Consider the following 25874-nt stretch of genomic DNA (forward strand, 5'->3'; position numbering starts at 1 on the left):
CTAACAGAGAGACAAACGGAAAGAAACAAATAAATAGGCAGACAAACCAAAACAAAATCTGTATGACGCAGATTAAAAAAATGTTTAGCCGAAGAGGTCACTGAAGATTGTCTCTAACCTAGTCAGTACATACAGAAAACCTTTGAGAAGCAGAAAGAATAAAAATTTTAAATGGTGGTATTAGGTTGGAGGGGAGTTATTGAGCCTGGTACAAAAATATCACATTAATAACCAAACTGTCGTCATTAACACAGGCGATGAAAACGGTTAAAGCTTGTTAAATATGATTCTAGCCTCGCAATTATCGTTAATCATAAATAATGCTGGAATTTCCCTGATCCTTTTGTATCATTAAGAATATATTACAAGCCATGAATTTTACGCTGCGTGAGTTGTTTATAATGAGGCACTTTATAGGCGCAAAATTTTAGGAGAGTCATAACTGTTGAAAAATAATGTTGGGAATTCAGATAAAAGTATGCGTCGTGTTTTTTCCCCGGGATATCGTAACTCATACATTCAAAGCTGATACTCGCTAAGGAAAAAGAGGACACGAACATCACCAGCCCTTGATTTAGTTTATGTATATGTTAACACACGGAAGTGCATGAAAAGCTTGTGCTTATTTTCCTTCTTAATATCTGCACTTTCATGGATCACATATTTTAAAAGCAATGTATTTGCATGTGCCTCAGAATAAGTTTAGTGGGCTCCGATTTTGTTATGTGCTTTGCGTCGCTTGGATATATGTATATTAAGAAGGAAACACACACACACACACACACACACACACACACACACACACACACACACACACACAATATATATATATATATATATATATATATATATATATATTTATTTATTTATTTATAATGTGCTCATCACTTAGGCCAATTCCAAATGTAGGTGGAGTGAAGACTAGCAACCAGAGAGCCCAGAATTAACATAATGGTGAAATACAAATTCATGGGTGCAAGTGTCCCCATGTATTAGATTAAATGGGTCATCTTGTATATTAAAGTGAAATATGACAGCCTAATTGCACTATATATGCAGGTACTGACTATCATTATGAAATACAAGTTCAAATGTCGTTATAAAGTCAAGAATAGCTGTCTGATGGAGGTTTAACACTAGATATTGACAGCACCCAAAAAAAAATTAAAATTTATTCAGCTGAGAATGAGTGTACGCGTCTAAGCGTCTTTATAACTGTTAATCTTATCATCGGTGAGACAACGCCATTATTCTGTGCCTGCTAATGCCAGTCGATCTGATTCAGGTAAGAATGAGTAATAGGAGCCTGAGATTCAACAGTCAGTACATGGGCCAATAATCATGAAAACACTAAGGAAATGCAAGATTAGTAAGGATGGTCACTTCTGGGTATATATGCTATGCCAAATAAACGTTTTTCACTGCCCTTGGAGATACTTCAATCACCACAATAACATGGGTACATAAATAACACAGAGGTTGGTGCAGAAGTAGTGTAGTCAGGGTAAGGGGAATCCTGGCTACACCTCACCTGCAGACCCAACCATCTCAACTTTTTTTTTTTCAGAGGCGCTTCACATTACCTAAAGGACATTTCTAAATATGTCACCAAACTTTACTTTTCCTCCACTATATGTCAGCAATGGAAATTTTATAACACAGTCCCTCTCATAATTTTCCATCACATCAGGGTTCCCAGGCTTCTTTAATTCCATCCCTCCTATCTCTCCATCTATGGTCAAGCGTCTTAATCCCCAAGAGGGTGGCCACAAACAAATCACCTCCATGTCGCACTGTCCTCCACTATCAGGCTGCCCTCCCTGCAACTCACACCACCCTCTTTCATATTTGTAGCTCTTCATTCACACTTCTACCTCATCCTCCGTCTTCCCCTCCTCTTTTCCACCTCATTCATATACCCTCCAAGTCATTCTCTTCTTCTTCTTCCTGCCCCTGAATATTTCCTCAATTATTTAAACCCTTAAACCCAGTGGCATCGTTTTAATGTTATTTTTCCTACCACAATGGGATTTTATTCAACTATGGACGCATCTCTAGCAGCGAGGGTGATAATTACGGCTATATTAAACCCCTCCAATAACCTCTCCAATATAACTAGTCTCTCCTTAACGGAGTAAAATCGTCTGAAGATGGCAAGAGAAAACTATACAATATGTCAAATTTAGGAAGCTAATGGATTAGAACCATTCTCCATGAAGCCCTTGACTATGAGAAAGTCTTTGTAAACACCCCATTAACAGGTAAATGAGCAATTTTATTAAGCATTAATTTGTCAGTGTGTATATGTCTGTCTGTGCGTATCCTGCCAGCGTCCGTCCGTGGGTCGATCTGTCTGTCTGTCTCTCTATGTCCGCCTGCCTGTTTTTTTATCTATCCGTCTGTCTGTCTGTGTATGTACCTGTCCGTCTCTTCAGGTTTATCCCTACAATTCGAGGACTCAATTTTTATATTAGCCTAGTTTTGCTACCTCCAGACGATTTTATTCAGGTTAGGAGAGACTTTACGAACCGCAGGGTTACATGCGCCTGTCATCAACCCTTTTACATGATATCATGGGTTCTACGTTGAATTAAACTGCATGGTAGTAGTAAATATAAAGTACAAAAATTGCGTAATCGGAATTAAGCGGATAAAAGACTTAACCTATATAAACTCTCCCTCTCTCTCTCTCTCTCACTTACTGGAGTGACGAGGAACTTACTACAAGAGGGAGATTCGACCCCCTCTCGGTCACATTCTACAGTATATCTATTTCTTTTTTTTTTACTTTTTTTTTTTCTTACTCCAGTTAAGAAAATTTATACGTGTTTTCGAGGTTTTGATAATGTGTAAATTGGAGTACGTTTTGACTGAGTGCCCTGTTAATAGGTTTCCCATATTTGTTCTTTACTGTTCCTATTTCTGGTTCCCTTCTCCTTCATGTACTCGGATTAGCGACAAAGAAAGTGACGAAGATGATAACAGTGATGATGATGATGATGATGATGATGATGATACTGATGATGATGATGATGATGATACTGATGATGATGATACTGATGATGATGATGATGATGATGATGATGATGATGATGATGATGATGATAATGATGATATTAATGATGATGATGATGATGATGATGATGATGTACTTTTCATACTGGAGGGGTTGGAGACACTTATCATCAGCAACATTCTCCATTGACCCGTACTGTCCAAGGACACTTCTTTCAACCCTAATAACTCCCAGACGATTTCATTCAGTGTAAATTAAAAGGAAGATCTTCATGCTAAAGGTTAAAGGCCTGAAAGATCAAAGGGGAGAGAGACAGGAACGCTCAGCTCTTGTTCTGGGCCAGTTTTATACCGACACTTTTGTTTTCGTTTCTTTTATATATATTTTTCTTTTCTCATCCTCCCTGTCTGCTCTCCCCCCTCCTTCCCTCTCTCTCTATCTGTTTGTGTCTGTCTGTCCGTCCCCCCTCTCTCCCCCCTCTCTCTCTCTCTCTTTGTTTTTAACTCTTCAAAATTCGATCGTTATACATATGCTCCCTCACTAATATCACCCACCTGTGTGTGTGTGTGTGTGTGTGTGTGTGTGTGTGTGTGTGTGTGTGTGCTTCTTCTCATCTTCCATACTTTCGTTATACATATTCTCCCTAACTAATATCTCCCCCCCTCCCTCCCTCCCCCCTCTCTCTCTCTCTCTCTCTCTCTCTCTCTCTCTCTCTCTCTAATCCAACTATTTCTCCTCCACTCTCCACTCTGAAATGGGGATTTTAATTTTGTCTTCACTATTTCACTACCAAGGGGCTCTCCAAAGCTGAATAAAATCGTCTGGATAAAGCAAAAATACAGTAAGAAAGGCGTCCTCGTCCTGAAGGTGTTTGGTGTGGTAGAGAGAGAGAGAGAGAGAGAGAGAGAGAGAGAGAGAGAGAGAGAGAGAGAGAGAGAGCTTTTCATCCTAAAACATTTCCGACATTCGAATTCCAGCTAAAAATTGCGATCTGGGGGGGGGAGAGAGAGAGAGAGAGAGAGAGAGAGAGAGAGAGAGAGACTTTTCATCCTAAAACATTTCCGACATTCGAATTCCAACTAAAAATTGCGATCTGGGAGAGAGAGAGAGAGAGAGAGAGAGAGAGAGAGAGAGAGAGAGAGAAATTTGTGAGCTAAAACTACACAATTAAATTACTGACAGTGCAAAACCTCATCAACTTCCATTTTTCCATTTTCTTCATAACTCAGTCAAAAAATTCTCATCTGAAACAGTGGACGAAATGTTTTAAAATATTTCCCAGCAACTTCTCATCCAGGTATACACTTGTCATTCTTATTTATACAGCACACAGGAGGCATTTCATACAACAAAACGAAATACAATACCTGCTTTTAGACTTTTAGAAATAGCAGAAGGCACCAATGCCAAAAATGCTCAGTGTAGGACCATTCATTACCTGGGTAGACTAAAAAAAAAAAAAAAGTATGTTTCTCTTCTTTTTCCTTCATCATTATTACCATTTCACCTTTGTCATTACGCTGACGCATTGAAAATAAAATACAGCTAGAAGGAAACACAGCTGGCAAGGAAACACAGCTGGCAAGGAAACACAGCTGGCAAGGAAACACAGCTGGCAAGGAAACACAGCTGGCAAGGAAACACAGCTGGCAAGGAAACACAGCTGGCAAGGAAACACAGCTGGCAAGGAAACACAGCTGGCAAGGAAATACAGCTGGCAAGGACATACAGCTGGCAAGGAAATACAGCTAGCAAGGAAATGCAGCTGGCAAGACATACAGCTAGCAAGGAAATACAGCTAGCAAGGTAATACAGCTAGCATGAAAATAATGCTACCTGGAAAATATAACTAGCAAGAAAATCTAGTTAGCAAGAATATATAGCATAGCAACCATTAAAATAAAAGTAGAATGACAATACAGTCTGCAAGAGGATATCACAGCTAGCTAGCAAGAAAATACAGCTAACAAGAAAATACAGCTAGCAAGAAAATACAGCTAACAAGAAAATACAGCTAATAAGAAAATACAGCTAGCAAGAAAATACAGCTAACAAGAAAATACAGCTAGCAAGAAAATACAGCTAGCAAGAAAATACAGCTAACAAGAAAATACAGCTAGCAAGAAAATACAGCTAACAAGAAAATACAGCTAATAAGAAAATACAGCTAGCAAGAAAATACAGCTAACAAGAAAATACAGCTAGCAAGAAAATACAGTATAGCAACCATTAAAATAAAAGTAGAATGACAATACAGCTAGCAAGAAAATACAGCTAGCAAGAAAATACAGCTAATAAGAAAATACAGCTAATAAGAAAATACAGCTAAGAAAATACAGCTAATAAGAAAATACAGCTAGCAAGAAAATACAGCTAGCAAGAAAATACAGCTAGCAAGAAAATACAGCTAGCAAGAAAATACAGCTAACAAGAAAATACAGCTAACAAGAAAATACAGCTAATAAGAAAATACAACTAGCAAGAAAATACAGCTAACAAGAAAATACAGCGAATAAGAAAATACAGCGAATAAGAAAATACAGCAAACAAGAAAATACAGCAAACAAGAAAATACAGCAAACAAGAAAATACAGCAAACAAGAAAATACAGCAAACAAGAAAATACAGCTAATAAGAAAATACAGCTAGCAAGAACATACAGCTGGCAAGAATATACAGCTAGCAAGAAAATATAGCTAATAAGAAAATACAGCTAGCAAGAAAATATAGCTAGCAAGAAAATACAGCTAGCAAGAAAATACACCTAGTAAAAATATAGCTAGCAAAATGACATCACGGCTAGCAAGAGGACATACCGGTACTGTTGTTAGCAGGAACATCAATAAATAGCAACAGGACATCCACAGCTGTCAACTGCACATCCATCTAGGAAAGGGATATCTAAACTAGCAAGAAAATACAACTAACAAAAGGATATTATTAACTAGCAAGAAGACAACCATAGCTAGAAAGGAAAAGTATAAGTAGCAAGAGGACCTAATTAACTAGCTGATGGCCAACAAAAGCTAGCAAGACAAGAGGACAATATTAACTAGGAAGAGGACATCTACGATAAAGATAGCAACAGGTTGTTGTTAACTAGGAAAGGGACACAATTATCTAGAAAGAGGACATCCATAGCTTGCTTGAAGGCAGTATTAGCTAGCAAGAGGAAATCACACCTAGCAAGAGCACATTCACTAGCAAGAAAAACTCAACTTGCAAATGGATATCAGAGCTACTAAAAGGAGACAAAGAGATAGCAAACGTACATCACAGACAACAAGAGGACATCATGTCTAGCAAGAGGACATCACACAGATAAGCAGCAGGAGGTCATCCGTAACTACCAGGAGGACACCAAAGCTAGCAAGAGGAAACACACAACTGGCAAGAGGGCACCGGTGGCTAGACAGAGTAAAGGAAATGCACAGTACAGCTAGAGATGCAGACAGGCAGCAGGGCAGAAAGAAAGCATCATACCTAGGAGAAGGGTGCTGTTAACAAAAATGAGAAAGTGCACCACACGTGCTATTCGTCCAAGCGCCGAAGATTTTACTTTGCCCTGTGACCATGGCCTTCGCCCGAGTGTTCAAAAAACCACAATATTTCACACCTGCCTGACCATAAACTCTACCATTTTGGTACAAATCGGAAAAAAATAAGTTGGTCTTGCTCCTGACCTTGACTTTTTATTATTGTTGATTTATTGTTCCATTTATTGATTTATTGTTCTCAAAATCAAATTTCTTCATCCTTGACTGGGCATCAGTCTTTCCACCAGGTCTGCTCTTAATCGTATTAAAACTTTTTGAGTTACAGGGTCCAACTTGCAACCTTACCGACTGTTTTCAAAACTGAATCCTTTTATTACTTGCCTTTAAACTTTTCCACAAATTTTGGTTTAAATCGGGTAAAAACTCTTGGCTGACCTTGCCCTGTGACTCTGAGCCTTGATATACTGTTTAAAGGTCAGCTATCAAATGGACATCCGTAGACTATATGCATATCCCTGTAGATGGTACAGTGTACCCAAGAATGCTCGTAAATAGGAAGGAGACATCAGTAGCTAAAAAGACGACACCCATAGCTGGTGAGAGTATGTACTGTCCTGAGATGTTCGTAGCTAGCATGGGGATATTACTAACTACAAGAGGATATCTGTAACTAGCAATAGGACATCCGTAGCTGGCCAGAATAAAGTAAATGCGGAGCTAAAGATGCGGAGAGGAAGGCGGGCAGTCACGAGACACGCAATGAACAAACATCATAGCTAATATAAAGGAGGTGCGTAGCTAGAAAAGGGTCAAGAGTTAGCAGGGGGACATCCACGGCTAGCAGAGGATGTCAAGAGATGCTCGTAGAAAGCAAGCAGACGTCAGTTGGTAGCAAGAGGACATCAGTAGCAAGCAAAGGATGTCAGATATGCGTAGCAAGCAGGAGAATATCTGTAGCTAGTAGGAGGACATCCGCAGTTAGCAGAGGATGTCGAGATGTTAGCAGAAAGCAAGAAGGCATCAACAATTACCCAGAGGACACTCGTACCTAACAGAGGATGTCAAGAGATATTCATAGTAGGCAAGTGGACATCAGTAACTAGCAAAAGGACAACAGCAGCTGGCACGAAGACACCCGCAACTAGCAAGAGGACATCCGTGGCCAGCCCGGGTAAGTAAATGCAGAGTTGGAGATGCAGGAAGGGAGGCGGGCAGTCACGAGACACACATAAACAGCGTGCTCGAGGGGCGGCACGGGGATAAAACCCACTCGTAACTCCAGCACACACTCTGACGGAATGGGGGGGGGGGATGAGGGGGGATTAGGGAAAGGAGGGGGATGTGGAGGGAAGGAAAATAAGAGGACAAGAAAAAAGCGGGAAGGTTAGGGAGAAAAAGGAGGAAAAATGTGGGGGAAGGGGAAAGTGGGAGGAGAGAAAGAGAGGAGTGAGGGGAAAGGCGAAGGAGGAGGAGGAAAGAATGAGGGGACAGAGGGGGAGGGGGAAAGGAAAGAATGAGGGGAGAGAGAGGGAAGGGGAAAGGGGAGTAGGAAAGAATGAGGGGAGACAGGAGAGGGGCGAAAGGGGAGGAAAGAATGAAGGGAGTAAGGGGGAAAGTTAGGAAGGAAGGGGGAGGGGGGAAATGAGGGAGCAGGAGAGAGAGATGAGAGGGTTGGTGAATAGAGGGACGGGGAAATACGGGGGAAGGGGGATTAGGGAGAGGGAGAGGATAATCATGTGGGAAAGATGGGATACGAGGGGAAGGAAGGAGGATGAGTGAAATGAGGGGAAACTGGGAAAAGGTAGGAATGGAGAGGAGGATGAAGATCTAGGATGGAAAGTGGAGATCAGGAGAGAATTTTTTTGACCAAACAACGGACGGGTTTCACACCATTCTTTTCCCCTAATGAATCGCTCTGCCCTAAGTCGCCATCTTTTTTTTTTTGGGGGGGTGGGGGTGGGGGTTGGTTTAGCTGCCCCCCGCCCGACAATACTGCTGAAAGAAAGAGGAGAGAAAGAGGGAGAAGGAAGGCGAGATGAATGGGAGGGGAATGGAGGAGGAACTGGGAAGGGAAAGGAGATGGAAGGGGAAATAGGGGAAGGGAAGAGGAAAGGAGGAAAAATGAGCGGGAAGGGGAAGGGGGTCGGAAGGGGTAAGAGAGAGGGGAGAAGATGTACGTCGGGGAGAGGGGTGAGGGAAAGAGGACGACGGAGGGGGTGGAAGGCGACGTCAGGGGGGAATTTCTTTGACCGAAAGGCAGAGGAGTTTCATGACTTTCTTCTCTTCAACTTCTTTGCCTGGTGTGTTTTTTTTTCTTTTCTTTTTTTTTGGCTTAAGGAAGATCTTTCGTGGTGAATGGGTTCAGTACAGTTTCTAGTAATCCCTTCAGTCCGACGGCATCTCTTATTGACTTACTCTTACCACCTCCAGACAAATTCATTCAGCTTTAGGACACACCTTCAGTAGTGGAGGGGTTGATAAAAATTAAAAGTAACTTCAGTTCAAAGTCTCTTCAAAGTTGAAAAAAGAATTGCAAAGCTAAATCCGCTGTTACCCTCTAAACACACTTTTTACGTAGAAAATATAGTTATTTCAAAAACAAGAATAGTGTAACTGCAGAAAATATAACCTTAAAAAATTTAAGTTTGTCCCACGTAGCAATCTCTGCTTTTAAAACGAGCGCCAGTGTGACGATGCAGTGGTGCCGTATATGGATAAAAGTAATGAACTGTGCTACTGTTCATGTCCTCGTGCTAACAAATTTGACTTTCGCTTTCCTTACAGTTTTTATACAAGCGACTGTTATCATTTCACTTCCCTCGGCGGTGGCCCTCTCTTCTCTCTACATCTAAGTACCCTTTAGTCTCAGAAGCCACCCCCTCCCGTCGGAATCAGAATATATCGACGCCAATGTGTGTTTCCTTCTCTTCCATCCCTGTTCAGCAAGCAGAACTAGCAATGGGAATGTAAACTTGACTGCTGTGTGACTTTTCAAGGGAAGACTGGACCTAGACCTAATATCTGCATTAATGACCCTTCGTGCAGTCAATAGGCCTGTTCTTGTCTTACGTCTCCATTATCCTGATTAAAATTCTGACATCAGCCGAAATTTAACACAGAAATCGTCACTGTACAGCACGGCTTAATTCGTCGATCAAGGGAAAACTGTCCTAGGTCCGTACTCTGAGTGGCTTGGCAGGCTTCGGAGCACCTATTAATTAGCGGTTTACTTACTTACCACATTGTGCCTTAACATTGTCTGTCATTTACATCGTTCCAGCATCGACAGTTTGGATTCATAAGATACAGAAGAAAACTGGGGCATTAAAAGCAGAATAAATAACTAAGGAAAAGGTGTTACAAAAACTCCAAAAGCAACTAAAATACCACCATTAATTAGGTCAAAGTCAGGTCATTAAACACGGCAAACTAGGCAGAAAACAGCCAAAATTATGGAGAAAAACAGTCAAGGTAGGGAACGGTTTAATTCGTCAATCAAGGGGGTGAACTGTTTTAATTGGGTCACAGCCGCTGCCATTCACCTACTTAGCCGTCTGAATGTAAGGAGGGAGAGCAGGTGTGGTGGCAGACAGTCCTATGTGTTGGTAATCTATATGTAAATTTAACAGGGCGCAGAACAAGAGAACTGGATGGGGAAGTGAGGCAGGAAAGAGGAGGAGAAGGGTGGATGAGAGGGAGAGACGAGAGGAAGAAGACAGGAGAGAGAAAAATGCAGAAGAGGAGTGAGTATTCTGGAGACTTAATGTGGAAGCGGGGCAGAAGAGAGGAGATGAGAGAGGGAATGAACGAGAGAGACAGGGAGGGAAAATTAGATGAGAGAGAGAGAGAGAGAGAGAGAGAGAGAGAGTGAATAATGCGGAAGTGAGGCAGAAGAAAGAAGCTGAGAGAGGGAACGAACGAGAGAGACAGGGAGAAAGAAAGAGAGGGAAAGAGAAACAGAGGATGTACAGGAGGGAAGTAAGATGTGTGGGAGTATGTTGGAGAGAACAGATGGTGGAAGTTAAGGTAGGAAAGTGAAACTCGGAGAAGGATGGAGGAGAGAAAGAGAAGAAGCGGTAGGAGGAGGGAAACAGGAAGAAAGAAAGGATGGGAGAGAAACAACGATCAGAGAGAGAGAGAGAGAGAGAGAGAGAGAGAGAGGGAATATGGGGATGTGAGGCAGAAAGAACGAGCTGGGAGAAAGGTGGATTTGAAAGAGGGAGGAGGAGAGCGAGGAAGAGGGACTGTGAATGAAGACATAGAAAGGAAGAACAGAGAAACAGTACTTTAAGGTGGCTGAAAGAGGCGGTGATACAGTTCCGGCGAGACCTGTTGTCATAGTCATAAAAGTTCCTAACAAATTTTACGATAACCAAAGTCGACACACCAGTTAATTACGAAAGGAGAATCATTTTGTTGCATTTTTCCACTTTAATATTCATTCTTGTTTAGTAATGAAGTGTCTGGAGGTTAACTAATTGGAGATATAAGAAGAAACAAGCACTCTTATACAAGATTTACGCTTAGGAGTTCTCATACGTGGCTTAAGCTCAGGAAAGTTTACACATAAGGCCCCTGGTTCACCCTGTTATGTGGCAAGGAAGGACCCACACGCACGAGCACCTCATGACATAACTATCCGAGCCGTAGTTAAGCCGTGTTGCGTGGTTTACGGCGGGTTGTAAGACAGCTGAATCATAACCACAGTGGTGACATTATCAGGAACGAATGAGGGTGGAATTTCTTAGGTTGAGAGACGTGACGTGTGAAAGAAGAATGGGAGGAGTTCAAGGACGTCTTTTTTACATTAAACGTCCTCCCGTCTTGACAATTTTAGAAAACTGACATGATACAGAAAAGCAGTAATTGTCATGGTAGTCAGATATAGCCTTCACTTACCTCCAGACAGCTTGAGGTCCTCACTAATACGAGTAAAATAATCCGATCGTAGCTTGATGAAAATGAAAAATACGTCATCGTGCTAAAAAGGTTAAGAGTTTTAGGAAAGTGTGTGTGATATGAGGAGGGTAGGTTGGGAGAAAAGGGTTGTGTATGGTGGAATTAACATGAACTTTAGGGGCATTCCTTGTAAGAATGAAGTGTATAAAGGTAGAAGGGTACAGGAAAAACGGCAAGGAGTAAAGAGAACGATACTGGATTTGAAAAGGACAGTAAGAGAAAGACTGGGTGAAAAAAAAAGTGTCAAGGAATTTCAGGGTAATCTCTTGAAAGAAGTAAGCAGTGTGAAAGAACGAAAGAACCAATGGAAAAAGCTGTTGTGAGAGGTGGGGGAAGTAACAGGCAGATTGCTGACGCGAAAATGATGATGCGATAGTTTTTAACATTAATTTAAATGCAAACCGAGTGGCGGTGGTGGACGACTTGGGTACAGATTTACGTGGTCCGGAGGTCACTGGGTATTGCTGGATAGGAAATGCACGCCCAGTGAAAGCATCATAGAAAATGAAGTGTGGAAAAGCAGCAGGAATGGATGGGGTTGCACCAGACTGCATGCCTAAAGAATGGGGGCGATAGGACGGTATGGAGTAATTAGTTAGAATTTTCTGATAATGGTTGGACCAATGTGAGGCACTTGAAGACTGGCAGAGGAAATGTACTATAGCACTCAAGGGAAGGACGAAAAAACTGAGCGCTCAAATTTTACAGGTATAAATATACTTAGCGTACCCAGTATGGTGTAGGGAATAATGGTGATGGGCAGAGCAAGGCAACATACAAAACACCATTGTTGTTTGGAACAGGGAGATTTTGTGTGGCAGCGAGTGTGAGGATCATTTGTTTGCATTGAGAAACGTGTGAAAATTAAATAAAGGAAGAGTCTGTACAAAGCTTTTATGAGACTGTGGAAGGAATATAACAAGCCAGACAGACGCTTTGTTATAAGTGCTGCAGATGAATGTGATGAGGGGTAAGCTTTAAGTTTAATGAACGTTTTTCTCTTCTTTTTTCTTTTGTTTTGTTGCAGATGGATGGAATGATAGGTATGTTTTAAGTGCAATTTTTTCATTCTTGTGTGTGTGTGTGTGTGTGTGTGTGTGTGTGTGTGTGTGTGTGTGTGTGTGTGTGTGTGTGTGTGTGTGTGTGTGTGTGTGTGTGTGTGTGTGTGTGTGTGTGTGTGTGTTAACAAGTAAGGTATATGTGTGGAAGGGAAAGAGAGGGGAAGAAAGGCTGGGGTAAATGTGGGTCTGTGTCACGTATGCCGCCACAAATGTTTACAGAGGTGCTGGCAAGGAAGGATAGACGCAAGGGTAATAATAAGGGAAATTTAAGGAATCCATGGTGAAAGGGAAACTGAAAAATAAATCACTTCTCTGCAGATGAATCAGCACTGGTTACAGATTCAGAAGATTCAGCAATTAGTTTCTGACCAAAGAAATGAGAGGAGGAATCTGAGTGAATGTGAGAAGAACGCAGGTGATGAGAGGTCGTATAGACAGAGAACAACATGGCGGTAGCTTTAAATGAGGAAGACTTTGAAGAAACTAGTCTTTAATGCATTCCAGGGGTGGACACAGCATCAAATGAAACTCACTGACCTAGAGTAAGCCTGGAAATAAGATTTAAAAAAAAAAGTATTTGGAACGATAAGGAGCGTGTGGATGGAAAAGTCAGTGTCTGTTCAGGTGGGGACGGCTGTGTATGAAGGTATGGATGTGTTGCCTGTTCTATATGGATTGATGTTTTGGACCTAAAATACTACAGGCGTGAAAATGATGGAAATGTTACTGTACAATGGAGTGATTAATGTCAGGTCACCAACTGGAAAACAATGTACAGAGACAGTTGTTTTAAATCATCGTATTCCCATTAACTTTGAACGCTTCCTAGAACATTTTCCTTCATTATTTTGAATATTCTGTCTTCATAATATTTTCTTGTACGCCATGTATGACATTTTGTTATCGTCATACTTTGTTCAAATTCAATACACGAAAATTTTAAGGTCCTTTATACGGAATTAAACTGGCATAAAGGAGAAACTCGAGAGACTCTTAAACCAACCAGAATACGGCTCCTCCTCCTCCTCCTCATCATCACCATCATCATCATCATCATCATCATCATCATCATCATCATCATCATCATCATCATCATCATCATCATCATCATCATCATTATTAGCCTGCTTCACTCTAGTTCAGAACAAAAGAGTCTCCTACCTTTTTCCTTGCAGAGCCTACTCGTTGTGAACCCGTCAGGAGCTTTTGTTTAGCTTCGGAGATACTTCTCGTTGCAAGAAATATAACACAGCTCCATCCTAGAACCACAGACTTGCGTAATCCTTCTCTCCACCTAGTTCTCTGACGGTAACCACAGTCTGGAAAAAGGTATCAGCGAGTGAAGTTGATGAAAGTAAAGTGGGAAGGATGAGTGGGGATGGGTTGACGATGTGGAACGAGTGGGGGAAAAAGTAGTATCATCTAATTAATGTTTGCTTTCCCCTTGCTGGAAATAATTACTCTTCCTATTGTACACCCTGGAGGGCAAAACACACCCTATTACAAGTACTCAACACCGGTGAACTAGAAATAAGCCACACCCTCTCAGTCCCTACCTCGCGAGTAGGAACAAGATAAAGCACCCCGGAATCACAATAATTATGGATATAAAACACAAGTACTCATAAAAAGCATACCTCCACCTACACAGCACTATCCTCCGTTTAATCTTATTAATCACGGACCTTTTTCGTCCAAAATTTAATCTATTTCTCGGCTGGTCCTCTATCGTTAATAGATATGGTGCACTTTCATCCACCAGTCTTTCTATGATGCTTCTGAGACAGATAAACAGATGAAGTCAAAAATATTATCTCCTTGGCACAGGTAAATACTGCATTGTAAAACTGGTCAATTTTCTAGCTTATAAGACAAATATCACATTTATAAAATCAAGAGGTGATTGTCAGGACAATTTGTTGGCTCAAAAAAAAAAAAAAAAAAAAAAAAAATCACACTTCATACATATATTTGTTTTATTCTAGACTGACTTAAACCCGCCATATCTCCATCTTGAGTGTCAAGCAGGAACAATAGCTTAATACTAGAATAAGACGCAAAGCACGATGAGGTGTTATGGAATGGATGCACATACGTAGCATTGTCTTTTTCTGCTACTAAATTACACGACATACGGACGAAAATCTGGGTAAGATTATAGTGCAGATCAAAAGGGCTAAGTCTCCAAATCATACCCTAGTATAGAAGCTAATCCTAAAACTTCAAAGATTCCTAGTATGTAATGTTCCCTAGTGAAAAATGTCTTGATCTCATTAAAAATCATTTGCTTGTACCACGAATACAATATAAAAGACGTCATTGTAGTCAGAGCGTTAAGAAAGGTCCCACCTGTATATAAAAGAGCTTCCACCCTTACCTTCTGACAACAGGATGTGGTTTGTAGGGAAGAATGGCTCACTGCAGACCACAAACAACATCCACATAAAAGAAAATCGCGAAATATTCAAAACTAAAATCACAACACACACACAAACACACACACACACACACACACACACACACACACACACACACACACACACACACCACAAAGTTAAGAAAGAATATTTGCCTATCGATCGCATATTCACAAGCAAAAAATCTTGACGGTAACCACACTCTAATAGGAGAAATCAGGACACCCATCACACTACCTGGAGAAATCTACACACTCATCACACAGATATGAAAAATATATACACTTACCCCACTGAAATGAAAAACAAAAATCTACACATTCATCAAATTACACTGGAAAAATCTACACACCCATCACACTAACATGAAAAATCTACACACCCATCCCACAGTCAAAAAAAAAAGAAAGAAAAAAAAAACTCTACACACCCATCACACTAACCTGAAATAATCGACACACCCACCACTTGAGCAAGAAAAAGTTTACAAACGCACCACACAAACATGAAAAACTCTACACACCCATCACACTAACATGATAAATCTACATACCTATTACACTAACATGAAATAAATCTACACACCCATCACACTAACATGAAAAAACATAACACACCCATCACACTAGCATGAAAAAAGAATATCTACACAGCCATTATATTCAGGACAAAAAGACTAGTAAACCCACCACACTAGAAGGAAAATTCAACACACCCATCACACTGACACAAAAATCTGCACACCCACCGCTATCGGGAAAAAATATCTATCCATCACGCTAACAAGAAAATATTCCTACAGTGAAAAAAATATTTGCTGACCCATCACACCCAAACAGAAAATATATCACACCGCCCATTTAGCACTCTAGGACGGACACACACACACACACACACACACACACACACACACACACACACACACACAATGACTGGCCTACTGGTGTGCATTAACGCTAAGAACTCCATTAACACGTTCTCAAAATAGCCAAAACTTAAACCCATATCTATGTTCACTCAATAGAACGGAAGAAAACTTTAATTAACCTGAACCCTAGGCGTGCAAGGGAACTCTAGACTGTGACTGCTGAAACTGGAGATACAAGTTCCAATATTTCACCTCTTCTGCGTCCCATTTTCCCCTGCTGGCTAATATTTCTAAGCTGATTCAGATGATATATTTTTCTGCCCGCAGGTGAGACGATCTTGATATATTTCTCTGCCCACAGGTGATTTTTTTAGATATGACGCGACACAGAGGAATGTGACGAAGATAAGTGTAAAGCTGACGCGATGGAATTTTAGGGGAACATCTTTTATCTCTGACTTTGTAATGGCGTGAAAATGGCGGGGCCCTGGCGTCGTTTAGGTAGCTATAAAACACCTCAGGAGCCCCAAAGAAAAATAATGGTACCTTTACAACTACTGGTCGTGAAGGGATATTTCTTTATTGTGTGTTTTATTATCATGTACCGAACTTTTACGATTATTTTTCTCTCTTATTTTTAACCACTGATGAAGACAATAATGGGCTGCAACGTCTGGATTTTAAGATCTTGTTCATGACGATCTTGGTGATTATATTTACCTAGAAAATAATGTTCAATATGAGCATCTGTGTGTGTGTGAAGGAAAGGTGTGTGTGTGTGTGTGTGTGTGTGTGTGTGTGTGTGTGTGTGTGTGTGTGTGTGTGTGTGTGTGTGTGTGTGTGTGTGTGTGTGTGTGTGTGTGTGTGTGTGTGTGTGTGTGTGTGTGTGTCTTTGAGCCGCATTCTCGTCGGTTAAGGAAGCTCCCCAACACCACTTCCTAAGCGATTTATTTTGCCTTAGAAATCCTCACTATCCTCTTCTGCGTCATTTAGATCATTCACATACCACCATACTCAGCATAAATAACATACACATTGATACTAATTGGCCATATCCAGAAATAAATCGCTCTAGGAAAAGGTGCTACGGTGCTTCCTTACCCGATGAGCGTACGGACCTACGAACCTGTATATATCGTGCGTTTGAATCAATCGGATATAGACAACAATATGGAAGGACAGACTACCAACACACACTGTAAAATGTCCGCCATGACTTGATTCGTACCCAGTCCCTTGTAAAATCGGGACACACACACACACACACACACACACACACACACACACACACACACACACACACACACTCTGTTTACTCATCCCTTCCAATTATTTCTGGATCTGGGGAGACCTTTCAAAATGGATGGGTTAAATATGGCTTTAATTAACCCCTTCAGTACGAGAGGTCTTTGCTGAATAAAATCGTCTGGAAATGGCGAGAGTAAATCAGTGAAGGTACGTCATTTAATGTTAGAGGTCAGCACAAAAATTTTCTCTCCTTTTCCTTTATCCTCTGAGTGTGTGTGTGTGTGTGTGTGTGTGTGTGTGTGTGTGTGTGTGTGTGTGTGTGTGTGTGTGTGTGTGTGTGTGTGTGTGTGTGTGTGTGTGTGTGTGTGTGTGTGTGTGTGTGTACTCATTACCTAATTGTATATGACGGAATTATGTTTACACACGCGATGTCCCGTCAAATCTCGTCGGTTCAGACACACAGGAAATAACATGGAAAGAGAAATAATAAGCCCGGGAGACAGGTAAAACGGAGCGAAACACGGAAATGAGAGAGAGAGGAAGCTATTTCTCTCTCTCTCTCTCTCTCTCTCTCTCTCTCTCTCTCAACTACCCATTGTCCCCTTGTCGGCTGCAGTCCACTCCAACTGTTCCGACAAACACAACGCAAACACATCACTAGAACACATGGGGAGAGAGAGGCACACTGACACACACCCACACCCTGTCATATTCACACACGCATACACTCTATCAGTCTCACGCACCCACACCCATAGCCACACACACACACACACACACACACACACACACACCAGATAGCACAATCATGCCAAATCACACCCACACAACTACACAACTATCCCACAACCACACTACTTTACCACAAATGCACCCCGGCCACAACCACACTGCCACATCACATATACCTTCCAACAATATAACCACACCACCACATACCACACCTTCACCATCACACCATAACCACCTCAAACCCAAATCACCATCACCACCACACCAGAACCATACCAAATACATCAGCACACTACACAGCACTGTCACACTACATACCTACAGGTATACCACCATCACACACCACCACCACCACATCACAATCACATACAAGACCACAACCACACCACAAGCACAACCACACCACAACCACACAACCATACGACGAGCAGCGGCAGAGATCTTGATGAGTGAGCGAGGTGGTTGGGGGCGTGACCGAGAATATTAGTGTGGTGATGATATGACTCCCTCCCAACCCCCAACACGCCCACACCAAACCTCCTCATTCTCCCCCACACCCTCCCTCTTCTCTTCTCCCTTTCCTTTTCCCTTCACAACAACCTCCCCCTTTGCTTCTCTCCTTTTCCCTCCACACCTCTTCTCTTCCCTTCCCTTGCCCTCTCGCTTCACAACCTCCCCATTCCCCTCTCATCCCTTTCCCTCCACAGCCTCCCCTTTCCCTCCATAACACTCTCCTTCCCTTCCCTCACCTATTTTCCTTCCATTTCTTCCCCTTCCCTCTACAGCTTCCCTTTCCCTTTCCCCTCCCTCACTACATTCCTCCCTCCCGATCCCCACGTCCTATTGTCCTACTTTCAAATTCCAATTCCCTCACCTCCTTCCGCCTTCTCACCTCATTTTTATTTTCTTCTCACTCTTTCCTTTCCCTCCCCTTCTTCCCTCTACTGTTCCTTTTCTTCTCCTTCGTACCCTTAAAAACTTAGGTACTCCTCTCCCCATCCCCTGCATTCCACTTCCCACTCCATAAAACAAGCTTTGTCTGCCTTCCTCCCCCTTCCAGCCTCCTCGTTCCCTTACCCTCCCCAACTCCCCTTTCCCTTCCCTCCACATCCCTCTTCCCTTCATCTCCTTACCTATCTCTGCTCACTCTCCCTTCCCTTCCCTTCCACCTCCTCTTTCCACTTCCCTCCATTACACTCTCTCCTGCTCCGCTCTCTTCACTACCTCACGCGTTCCTTTCCCCTCCCTTCCTCTCTCAGTTTTCTCTCTCTCTCTCTCTCTCTCTCTCTCTCCCTGAATTCAGTCTCCACACCACATCCTCCTTCCTGACCCTTATCTCTTCTCCACTCGCTCTTCCTCTCCTTCCCTCTCCCTCTCCCTCACCGCCGCCTCCTCTTACCGTCCCCTTCCCCCTCTCCCTCACATTCCCTCCTACCTCCCCTATTCCTCCATCACTTCCCGTCGTTACCTTTACTCACTTTCCTTTCCCTCTCCTGCTTCTTTCCTTCTCCCCTTCACCATCCCTTCGCGTTTTCCTCCTAACTTTCCCTCTCTGTTTTCTGAACTTTTCCTTCTCTTCCCTTCCCCATCTCCATCCCCTTGCACACTCTCTTCCCTACTTCCCCTCTCACTCTTCTTTCCCCTTCCCCCTCCTCACTCCCCCTTCAACCTTTACTCCACTCTATCTCTCAAACTTTCCCCACTCTTCCACCCCATTTCCTTCCCATCTCCTCTCCTCTCCTCATCCACACCTCCCCCCGGTCTCTCTACTTTTCCCTTCCCCCTCATCCCTCACCATTTCCTCCCTCCTCCCTGCCAATTTCTCTCCCTCGACTTCCACTGTTCTCTGTCTCTCCTCTCCTACTCTCTCCCTTCGAACTCCTTCCTAGTCGTCATTTCTCCCACAGTCTCTCTACCTCTTCCCTCTTCCTTCCCTCTCTCCTTACCCTCTCTCTCACTCTTCTCCTTCCCCACTCCTTCCCCATTCTAACCTCTCCCCCCCACTCTCCCTGCCTCCTTTTCCCCCTCTCCATCCCCACTTGCTACCTCCCCCTCGCCTACCCCCAACTCTCCCCTCCCCCTTCCCCTCACGTCAAAGCACAAGGACACAGTCGTATTGTCAACAGATAAGGGGGGGACAATGCGCTTCAAGGCTTCTTCAAAATTAGCTCAGTCCAACTCTAGTGCATGAGTTTATCACAGATCTCATTCTTTCATACCAACATGTCAGGGTACTACAAGAATGAACCTCTTCACTCCAATCATGTAATTTTTCTGTTATTCTTGTTACTACTAGAAGAAATTTATTCTTCTTAGGAAAGCTATATCTAATGTCTCCCGTTTGAAAAGGTTACCCAAAAGTGAATGAAATGGCAAGGCGGCAAGACCAGAGTAAAAAAAAATAATAAAAAGACATACAGGTCACTGGATTGAAGCTGTTAATATACTAATCACACGGTTTGCATAAATACCCTTTACGAAAGTATCGGTATGCCATAATGCAGAAACAACCCTGTAAGGCACAGGCATCAGGGAGCCTCCTACGCCCACGAGAACACGGCCCACGGTGACTAGAGCTGTGTGGAAAGAGTTGGCGGGTTGTGTAAGAATGAAACAGCTACACACTAAAAAAACACACAATAACCTACCTGAAGTTCAAAATGCATGAGGAAAGGTCACATGTGTTCTGCCCTTTCCTTGTCACCCACGCCAGGTCTCACTGTACCCTCTAAATAAATAATAATAATAATAAATATTGCCTCTCCTTTGTGGACTGAGACAATATGACAACAACCAAGAATTTAGAAATATCAACACTACTGAATGACACTACTTTAGCCCTACGAATAATTTCAAAGCTCATCGCACTTGGAAGTGCGTACAGTTTTTTGGCCTGGGGTACAGCTGTGATCAGGAGTTATTTCACACTGTCTCGAAACTGACCTAAAACCTAACGAGACGTTGCTAAAACACGAAAGGTAGCATGTCTTTCCTTCCCACCATCCGTCAGTGATTTGTCGTCTTTAGTATACAACAGACAGAGCCAATAGTTCTCTTACACGATCTCGAAACCGTGTCGACACCGAAAGAAATCTTGCTTTGCTGAATTAATGTCCGTACAATCAATAGCTAAAGCAAGTTACTTACGCAGTGATGAGCAGATAATTGGGTGGGAGGGAAAAAATAAGAGCAGCTTCTTTGTTTGGATAATGTCTTTTTACTCTTGTCATCAACAGACGACTGTAAACTTAGGAAGGGCCTCTAGCATTAAATGATACAGGAGGACTTTATCTACTCTCCTCGGTCAAATCGTCAGGAGGTAGCAAGAATACAGTAAAAGGTGCGTCATCGAACTGAAAGGGTTGTTTCCTTTATCTACATCATGTTTCTGACTACACACAACCCAGACATTTTACTGAAGAGGAGTTACGTTTAGGCCGAAACGCTAGAGAAATAAAGAGCTTAACACCTTCAACACGATGGCGTCTTTTTATGACCTCTTCTTACCACCTCCAGACAACTTTATGCAACTTAGAATAACTCCTGGTAATGGAGATGTAACTGAGGGATACGTGTGTACTGGACTGCTGAAGACTGAGGAAGCTGAAGGCCTGGAGGATTATAAAGTGGTGCGGTGGAAGACGGACGAGGTGGGGGAGGATGTGTGGAAGATAAAGAGGAGGGTGGATGGAAGATAAAAGAGGAGGGTGGATGGAAGATAAAGAGGAGAGTGGATGGAAGATAAAGAGGAGGGTGGATGGAAGATAAAGAGGAGCATGGATGGAAGATAAAGAGGTGTGGCTGGAAGATAGAGGGTGGATGGAAGATAATGAGGAGGATGGATGGAAGACACAAAGGGGAGAGTGGAAGAGGAGGAGGGTGGATGGAAGATAATGAAGTTGAGGCTGGAAAATCGGGAGGGTGGAAACTGGAATATAATGCAAAGGTGGGCCTGGATGAATGATTGCAGTAAGGAAAATTAAAAAGGAAACGTTGCTGGATGATGAATAGGTTGGGGGGAGGAAGATTAGGAAATGAGGAGGGGGATGATGGATAGGATTATGTTGTATACGTATATTTAAGTATACAGACATATATAATCCATACAAATTTCTCTCTCTCTCTCTCTCTCTCTCCAGGGGGCCAAAGACCTACGCCTCATAGTATAACTGGGTCAGGTCTTTTTTCAGTGTCAATGGACCTTTCAGAATTTTTTCTTTTCATTTCTTTAGTTTTTGTGGAGGGGAGAGAAAGGAAGAAGAAAGGCTTGGAGATGAAAGAATCTGTGATAGATTGATACGGCTGAGAGAGAGAGAGAGAGAGAGAGAGAGAGAGAGAGAGAGAGAGAGAGAGAGAGAGAGAGAGAGAGAGAGAGAGAGAGAGAGAGAGAGAGAGAGAGAGAGAGAGAACCAAGCTGTTAATTCTGATGCAATTTCGAAACCAAGTACTACAAATCAAGGGATGATATTCATGGTCTCTAATATGTGCTGGAGGTGATATCATTAGGATTATATTGCTTTATATTGCTATAATTTACCCATATTCTTCTATAAGCCCACAAATATGTCATTATGAACACCCTTGTTATTGCCTATACAGCGTAATATAAGAGATTTCCTTGTCTCTAAAAATAAGTAGTGCCCAAGTGGTGGCATGTGAAAGGGGTGACACACAGGTAGAGTCAACTACAAAAGTCCATTCGCCTCTCTTACCTCTCTCACTGCTAGTCATAGGTAAGAATGACAGACAAAGATGCCTATTATCACCCACACATGGACGATAACATGCACCTTTTCCCAGTACGTCATATTCATGCTCTTATTTATCCAGCCATGAGAGAGTGGCAGGAGAGGGGCACGGAATTTTGCAGCTGACTGTACACTATCTCTTGGTGCATACGAAATAGTGCGTTTATAGGTGATGGTGCTTCAAAAGACTGCTAGGCCTGAGGGAACGGGCTGCTGAGTACTCGTGATGTCCAACCAGTGGCCCGTGCGTGGAATACGTCCCCTGACATAATTTCTCCCCCTTCCCCATAAATCAAAGCAAATTTACATCATTACCTCTCTCTCTCTCTCTCTCTCTCTCTCTCTCTCTCTCTCTCTCTCCTGTGTGTGTGTGTGTGTGTGTGTGTGTGTGTGTGTGTGTGTGTGTGTGTGTGTGTGTGTGTGTGTGTGTGTGTGTGTGTGTGTGTGTGTGTGTGTGTGTGTGTGTGTGTGTGTGTGTGTGTGTGTTGTAAATGTACGAAATCTATTTAAGGCACTCTGTTACTATAATTATGGTGCGGTACGTGACTCACATTTCATTACCGTGGTGTAATTCAGTACGGAAAAGATGTTATCCATTTCTGTACTACGATATTAGCTTCGTTTACTTTTGCTGCCTCCATACGATATTTATCTACTTCGTAAAGACACCTAACAGTGAAGGGGTTAATGAAGGCTACCTCATACCTCTCTAGTTCGTAATGAATAAAATTACCTAGCAGTTGCAACAAAGAAAAAAAATGCATAATCCTGTTGGAGGGTTAAATGACTGGTAACACTGTAAACTGATAACTAATGCTAAGGGCTCCTGGCTAAGGGTTAAGTGGGGTCCTTAATCCCCCGACTCCAAGAGACGTCCTTTTCCTTGACAATTACTGCCACCAGGCGACTTTATTCAGCTTACGAAAGATTTGTCTTACAGGTATTTATTAAAGATGTATCTGATCCCTCCACTATTTATAGTCTATTTTAACACAGTCAGCAGTAGGGGAGCCAGGGTGTGCCTGGTGAACCTGGGGGCCCCCCCACAAAGACCCTTGCCCCCAACCAGTCCCCCTCATTTGAAATTTCGATTTATTCAATGTGTATATTGTATAACAATGTCCCCCCCACTTTCCAATTTAGGGCTTGCTCCCCCAGCTGCGAATACCCGGCTACGCTAGAAATCCCGGGCTTAGTGGGTTAAGACAGACATTCCACTGTACATATGCGAGGTCTGTCTTCTCATGGCATACGACCCGGAACCGTCTATGTTTCATCCACCTTGCCAACTATATTGGTGGGTGAATAGAGACACGGGGAAAACAAACTTTGTTTAACAATTAGACCCGACCCGAGAACCAAACACAAAGTGTACACAGAACGTGAGTGACATGGCTCTTGGGCCGACTCAAGAGTGTGGGTTTAACGGGCAAAAATTCGCGACAGAGATAAGGTGACGAAGTTTGTTGATTATAAGATAGTTCAGGATGTTCTTGTTTGGTATGGTCCCACTAACAATACTTCTATGAATAGGGTGATGAAGATTGTATGCAGGAAAGAGTGTGGAGGCAGGAGGCGACGAGAAGGGCAGAGAAAAGAATACATGAATATGTTAATATGTGAATAAGCACGGTATGTACACTGATGCAAAGGAGCCCAAAAATAATCGAAATGGATGGATGAAGTATGTATGGAGATGCACATAACAAAGGTTGCTTCCTCCAAGTACGCACAGTGTGTGTGTGTGTGTGTGTGTGTGTGTGTGTGTGTGTGTGTGTGTGTGTGTGTGTGTGTGTGTGTGTGTGTGTGTGTGTGTGTGTGTGTGTGTGTGTGTGTGTGTGTGTGTGTGTGTGTGTGTGTGTGTGTGTGTGTGTGTGTGTGTGTGTGTGTGTGTGTGTGTGTGTGTGTGTGTGTGTGTGTGTGTGTGTGTGTGTGTGTGTGTGTGTGTGTGTGTGTGTGTGTGTGTGTGTGTGTGTGTGTGTGTGTGTGTGTGTGTGTGTGTGTGTGTGTGTGTGTGTGTGTGTGTGTGTGTGTGTGTGTGTGTGTGTGTGTGTGTGTGTGTGTGTGTGTGTGTGTGTGTGTGTGTGTGTGTGTGTGTGTGTGTGTGTGTGTGTGTGTGTGTGTGTGTGTGTGTGTGTGTGTGTGTGTGTGTGTGTGTGTGTGTGTGTGTGTGTGTGTGTGTGTGTGTGTGTGTGTGTGTGTGTGTGTGTGTGTGTGTGTGTGTGTGTGTGTGTGTGTGTGTGTGTGTGTGTGTGTGTGTGTGTGTGTGTGTGTGTGTGTGTGTGTGTGTGTGTGTGTGTGTGTGTGTGTAGGCTATGTACACACAGACATCCACTACCCATTCAGTTCCACAGGTTTCCCTCCAGGAAAAAAATAAAATACCGGTATGAATATGGAAAAAAAGACATCACTTCCCTCACCTTTCTGCCTACTTCTCCCCCAGTCTCACCTTTCCTTTATTTTACCCACTGCCTCCCTCCCTCTCTCTCAAACCCCCTTCATCACGTTACATACAGACGCTAATGTTCTGTTCGTCCGTACATCATGCGGGTTCAAGTCAGGTCGAAACTGTTGTATCCCCACAATAACAGCATTTCCATCATGGGTATAAAATCCATTTGAACCACACACTGGCACAATGGACAAAACGGACCAAAGCAATCTACTGAAAAGATTTACCGCGCCACGACGAGGATGTCTTTTCACTATAAGTATGTTAAGAAAAGATTATTTCATTCTGCTTAGGACAGTGCTTAAACTGGAGGTGGAGGGGGTCGTACAGACATAATTTTACCTACCAAACCAACAGACAAGATGCGAAGATGACACCTCCGTTCTTAGACGAACTCCGTCTCTATGCGTTACGTGCTGTAGCTTTAAGTACAGCATATAAAATGAAATGTAACCAAAGCATGTGAAGGAAACAATGGCTGCACATCATCACGTCCATTGAAAAAAATAAATAAATAAAAATAACTCCCACTGCACACCCCATGAAACTGAGCATCAACACATTCAAACAAGCGTGGTCGATCCAATTGGCACGGCTGGAGTGACAGTTAAAATTCCCCTCGCTCCCCTTACCTACCAGGGTGCCTTCCAAAGCTAAATAAAACCGTTTAGAATCAAGAAGAAAATACACATTAGATTTTCAGGTTAAAGGGATTTCAACTCGAGGACGTCTTATATTTTGTTTTCCCTGCTTCCAGACGATTTTATTCCGTTCAGAAGTGGCCTCCCATTGTAAAGGGGTAATGAAAGCTGTACTGTAAATAAAATCCTCTTAATTTCGAATGCTCTCATATGCAGCTGAATAGTATCAAGACTA

The sequence above is a fragment of the Coenobita brevimanus genome, chromosome 62, assembly GCF_032717465.1.
Source record: "Coenobita brevimanus isolate Jiangsu-jjx chromosome 62, ASM3271746v2, whole genome shotgun sequence".
Lineage (NCBI taxonomy): Eukaryota > Metazoa > Arthropoda > Malacostraca > Decapoda > Coenobitidae > Coenobita > Coenobita brevimanus.